We start from the raw sequence: 6,290 nt of genomic DNA, 5'->3' as shown, positions 1-6,290 counted from the left end.
GAAAATGAATGCCATATGAACACACAGCATCAAACTTTGTTAACCACGAAGTAAAAATTAAAACAGAGAGTTTTCCCATAAACTGTGTGTGTTCATGTGTGTGCAATGTGTGCATATGTGTGTGCCACTACACACGTGTGCGCACGCATGTGGAAGTCAGAGGTTATCCTCACGTGCCATTCCTCAGGTGCTAACCACCTTATTTTTACTTTAGTTTTTGTTTTGCATTTAAAACAGCTTTAATTTTTTTTAAGTATCTTTCAATTTAATCAGCATATAAATCTTTTTCTTCAATAACTTAAAACCACGACTTTGGGGGTAGACATTTTAAAAGTGTAATTTTGTATTTCTCCCTTCTTAACCCTTAGTACTGATCATCCATTCCGTGGTAAAACTGGGAGCATGGCAGAAGACAAGGACAGACGACACATGCCATAAAGGCAGCATCCTGGAGGGCATCGATAGAAAAGGTGAAATAGTTCTAGAATTGAAATAAAGAGTATCTTATGTGCCCCCCCCCCCCCGCCCCATCCCCAACTCAGCCTCACAAGCTGTCATGGCGGCCAGGCTGTTAAGTTTATACGCTCGCTGCCTTTTGGCAGCAGCGGCTATACCAGAGCTCCCGGCTGCCCGCGTTAGCTGGGAATCCTCCAGGGCTGTAATCTCCCGGTCTACTGTGGAGAGAAAGCGGCCACAAGAACCGACCACACTCTGGCAGGAGGACCCAGAACCCGAGGATGAAAACCTCTACGCGAAGAACCCAGACTTTCACGGCTATGACCAGGACCCTGTGGTGGACGTCTGGAACATGTGAGCTGTCTTCTTCTTTGGTTTTTCCATTGTCCTGGTCTTTGGTACCACTTTTGTGGCATATTTGCCTGACTACAGGATGCAAGAGTGGGCCCGCCGGGAAGCTGAGAGACTTGTAAAATACCGAGAAACCAACGGCCTCCCCATCATGGAATCCAACTGTTTTGATCTCAGCAAGATGACTGATGAATTACTGAGTGACGCTTAAAAAAGCACTACTTTGTCTTCCTTGCCTGTTATTCTTCTGGTTCCTCAGAGTACCTTATTAAAGGGATTGAAAGAAAAAAAAAAAGAGCATCATAAGAAAACTGCATCATTCTCCCTGAAAGCCCTTGTGGATAAGGACACTGTGCTGACCACTGACAGTCCTGGGAAAGCAGACCAAGTCTCCATGTCTCTTCCCAAGTGAGCGGCAAAGAGTTTGCTTTACTGTCCCAACTGGTAATGTCTCCCTTCTAAAAGCTAAATTCCCTTAAACTCAATAGGATGCAAATGTGTCAAACAGAATCTATGCACCTTTTCACTTCATTCTGAGGACAGGGTCTCTCACTGGCCTGGAGTTTACTAAGAACACTAGACTGGTCTTCGAGCCCCAGAGATGTCTCCTCCCCAGAGCAGGGACCGACAGCGTTTCTCATCACACCGGCTTTTTACATGGGTTTTGGGACTTGAACTCAGGTCCTCACGCTTACCGAGTGTGCACACTCCACTTACAGCCAACATCGACAAAATGAGCAGGGATTTTTTTTTCCCCATGTGCTATTGGAAAATTTTAATTTAACACACGTTTCTGCATAGAAATCTGGAAAAGATAGCAGGGCGATGGTGGCGCACGCCTTTAATCCCAGCACTGAGGACGCAGAGGCAGGCGGATCTCTGTGAGTTCGAGGCCAGCCTGGTCTACGGAGCTAGTTCCAGGACAGGCTCCAAAGCCACAGAGAAACCCTGTCTCGAAAAAAAAAAAAGATAATAAAAAACTTAAATGTACCACCATCTTTTTTTTTAATTTATTTATTTATTAAGGATTTCTGCCTCCTCCCCACCACCGCCTCCCATTTCCCTCCCCCTCCCCCATCAAGTCACCCTCCCTCATCTGCTCAAAGAGCAATCAGGGTTCCCTGACCTGTGGGAAACCCAAGGACCGCCCACCTCTATCCAGGTCTCCTAAGGTGAGCATCCAAACTGCCTAGGCTCCCCCAAAGCCAGTACGTGCAATAGGATCAAAAACCCACTGCCATTGTTCTTGAGTTCCCATTCTTACTCATTGTCCGCTATGTTCAGCTAGTCCAAATTTATCCCATGCTTTTTCAGACCCAGGCCAGCTGGCCTTGGTGAGTTCCCGATAGAACATCCCCATTGTCTCAGTGTGTGGGTACACCCCTCGCGGTCCTGAGTTCCTTGCTCGTGCTTCGTCTCCTTCTGCTCCTGATTTGGACCTTGAGATTTCTGTCCGGTGCTCCCATGTGGGTCTCTGTCTCTGTCTCATTTCATCGCCTGATGAAGGTTAATATTCAGGAGGATGCCTATGTGTTTGTCTTTGGATTCACCTTCTTATTTAGCTTCTCTAGGAACATGAATTATAAGCTCAATGTCCTTTATTTATGGCTAGAACCCAAATATGAGTGAGTACATCCCATGTTCCTCTTTTTGGGTCTGGCTTACCTCACTCAGGATAGTGTTTTCTATTTCCATCCATTTGTATGCAAAATTCAAAAAGTCCTTGTTTTTTACTGCTGAGTAATACTCTAATATGTATATATTCCATACTTTCTTCATCCATTCTTCCGTTGAAGGGCATCTAGGTTGTTTCCAGGTTCTGGCTATTACAAACAATGCTGCTATGAGCATAGTTGAGCATATACTTTTGTTGTATGATAGGGCCTCTCTTGGGTATATTCCCAAGAGTGGCATTGCTGGATCCAGGGGTAGGTTGATCCCGAATTTCCTGAGAAACCGAAACACTGCTTTCCAGAGTACCACCATCTTTTTTAAGTCAATAACCATTTTTAACACTATCTCACTGCCGTGACCATTTTGAGGAATTCACAGAAGGATTTTGAGTGGCTGCACGGGCGGCACTTGTAATGGTGGGGGAAATGCATAATACTTCAGTATTTAAAGCTAGGAGGTCCTTAATAAATCATGACAAATCAAACAACAGAATACCGCATAGCCACTTAGAGAATAGTAGTGTATACATATAGAAATACAGAAAAGTATCCAAAGCATGTGGTCTAAATTCATTTTTGTAAAACAGATTAGACGAACTGATGATAGAGAGAGCGGTAAAATGCTACACTCTGTTAAGAGAGACTATATTATGCTGGAGAGATGGCTCAGCAGTTAGGAGCACTGGCTGCTCTTCCAGCAGATAGGGGTTCAATTCCCAGCACCCACAGAGTAGCTCACAACTATCTCTAACTCCAGTTCCGAGGGATCTGGTGCCCTCTTCCGGCTTCTGTGGGCACTGCATGAAAGCGGTGCACCCACATACATGCAAACAAAACAGGAATACACATGCAATAAAAGTAAATAAGTCTTATTTGTAGAAGTTTTTAAAGAGAGAGGATATCTATTCGGCTCTGCTTTCCTTGGAGAGAGATGTCCCCTAAAGTCCCCTGGTCTGCCTCCACCCTTTAACTCCTTTTATCTCTGGAGAGGAGGGTGGTTTGCCTGGTTGGTAAATGTGAGAACAGCCAATGTATCCGGCTGGCTCCTCCCTCCGCTCTTTCAAGCCATGGGCTACAGCAATGACAGTCTCTGTCTCCACCATTCCCTCAGGTCAGGAGTCACCTGACCTGGTGCCAGTTACAATTGGGTGCCCGTGAGGGTCTGATTCGAGGCTTCATTTGCAGTCCCTGTGACACCTCCAACGTTTCCTTTTTGGTGCTCATGGTGTCCTGGCCATTATCCGTTTCCTTGGCTGTGTGCCTCCATTTGTCTGGGAGCCCAGAAGTTCCTGGGAAGGAGGATAGAAATTATTGTGTTTCCTTGGAGGCCCCAGCATGTATCAGGCAGTGCTGTTGGTAAGATGTGATTTAAAAAAAAAAAAAAAAAAAAAAAAGCTACTTGATGAACTGCTAGGACGAATTCATGAGAAACAGTACCAGGGATAGACCTGTTTCCGAATTCAGAAGATCAGCAAGGCAGGCAATAGGGAAGTTACAGAGCGTGGTGCTCAGCAAGGAAGTTCCAGTAAAAGCCACCTCTCCGGTGGTTCCTCAACCCATTCCTCCCGTTCTTGCTCAACATGTCTACCGAGCATCCCCGCTTCCAGCTAACCCACCTTCCCAGAAGAACTCTGGTTTCCATGGATTCATCCGCCCCTACACTCTATTCTGAGAAAGTGCAACCTACCAGGGTGGAACTTGACTTGAACCCATTCTATTCCCCTGATCTCAGTTACTGGTTCCTCAGAAGGGGCCATCGGGGCTGGGCCAATCAAGTGGTAACTTGGAATGGGGGTGCAGAGCAGGAATTTCTATTTCTGTCCCCTGAGACACCAGCCAGGAAATACGACTCTAAAGGTTGTTCGTCAGCTTAAAATAAGCAGCTGGTACCACGCAAGGCTCAACAACGAAACCAAGAGCATAACTCTCAAAGCAGCTTGAGGGAGAATGGATGCCGGGCACACGGAGACGGTAAAACAACAAACCTGCACTAACTCTTTTAAAAGAGGGAAGACTCAGAGAGCTGGGACGCGGCTCTTGGATCTTTGCGACTGGGTCATCTGGGTAAATGGCCTTCCTGAAGCTAACATTCTCTACAGTGGGGTGCAGGGCAGTCCTGCCCTGGAGTTACTGCGCACCAGAAGAGAACTCTGGAGGCATCCAGTTCACAGTAAATGCGGAGCATGCACTTTCCTGCGTGTCTGACTTAGGCTCACACTTCTTGCGTGGCCTTTGAAGGAACTCTGGCCTGGCCGACTTTGCCCTTCTGAAAGCCTTTAGATTACAGCCCTGGGGATAGCCATCAAGGTCTATTCCCTTATTTGGCCACTTCCTCCTCCTGAAGTTGGCAAAGCAAGACCCAGTTATCTAAGTGTTGAAGTTGCTATTTCAGACGGGGCTCAGCCCCAGCCGCAGTCACCTCCAGGATGGCTTCCTCCCTGCCTCAGGTTTGCCCGTCACCCCTCAGAGTTCCACCCCACTGCTCACCTACTCCACTCACCCCACTGCAGGCTCAGCAGGTCTCTGGGCAGAGCTGGCAGGTTCTTTTTTTTTAATATTTATTTATTTATTTATTATACATACAATATTCTGTCTGTGTGTATGTCTGCAGGCCAGGAGAGGGCACCAGACCTCATTACAGATGGTTGTAAGCCACCATGTGGTTGCCGGGAATTGAACTCAGGACCTTTGGAAGAGCAGGCAATGCTCTATCCACTGAGCCATCTCTCCAGCCCCGAGAGGTTCTTAACTTTCTTTTCCCTTAACTCTACCCCTGTTTTCTAATTATCCTTATTTCTGATGTCAACACATCCAAATCTTGGGATTTGTAAGCCTTTGGTTTTCTCCAAGCCTGAAAACACCTCTTTACGGATGACTGACCTTTGTAGCAAAATTCAGAACAGGAGTAAAGAGAAAGCGGCTTCAAACTGGCCCTGAGGGTGTAGGTGTGGAAGAACCCGCCCTGGATGTGAAAGCTAGGGAATTGACCTCATCCCTGCAAGGGGTAAACTAGCCAGGGCAATGCTGGAGAGCGCCCCTGGTGGCGAAGACAAGAGCTGACCAATCAATCCTGCAACTACCCAGGCCCAGAACCAAGGTTACTTGTTGGCTCACCCCAACATCTACCGTGTGTGTGCGTGTGTGTGTGTGTGTGTGTGTGTGTGTGTGTGTGTGTGCGTGCGTGTGTCAGTCCTGTGGACCAGGGCTACAGGATCTCTACAACACAAGACAGCAACGGCATATCCAGGAAGAGTCCCAGTGAGCCCCCCTACCCCCTTAACAGTACAGCAGAGACCAGGGCCTTGATTCTTTTCAATAAGAATGTAAAATTGTATGGACAATTGTCAGTCCTGTGGACCAGGGCTACAGGATCTCTACAACACAAGACAGCAACGGCATATCCAGGAAGAGTCCCAGTGAGCCCCCCCCCCCTTAACAGTGCAGCAGAGACCAGGGCCTTGATTGTTTTCAATAAGAATGTAAAATTGTATGGACAATTGTATACATGTAAAAATGTGTGGGTAAGGGGTTCACTGCGTGACTCACTGTGTCACACTGCAGCTTCCATGACGAGGTTTTCCCTTTCTTCATTTTTCCCCTTTTTCTCTTAAATTTTATTTTATCCCTGTCCTTTCTAGATGTATACAGCCTTTCTCAGAGTAGGGGAATCCTGGTGGTTCCCCACCCCCACCCCTATCAGCATCCTGGGAGGACAGCAAGGCTCTGCAAGGTGGGAATGAGGAGCAAGACCCCTTCTGTTCAGCAGAAGTGCTAACTAGTTGGCAAGCCAAGGTAAGAGGAGGCAGGAGG

The 6,290-nt window shown here is 47.1% G+C and overlaps 1 pseudogene; it reads left to right on the top strand.

The window, feature by feature from the left end:
• Positions 1-556: 556 nt before the first annotated feature.
• Positions 557-1,018, top strand: LOC121459256 (annotated as a pseudogene).
• The last annotated feature ends 5,272 nt before the right edge of the window (positions 1,019-6,290 follow it).

Source organism: Microtus oregoni, unplaced genomic scaffold, assembly GCF_018167655.1.
Source record: "Microtus oregoni isolate MIOR12 unplaced genomic scaffold, Mior012 000019F_ref0000042, whole genome shotgun sequence".
Lineage (NCBI taxonomy): Eukaryota > Metazoa > Chordata > Mammalia > Rodentia > Cricetidae > Microtus > Microtus oregoni.
Note: the sequence above shows the minus strand (reverse complement) of the source record. Positions and strands in the feature narration are given on the sequence as shown.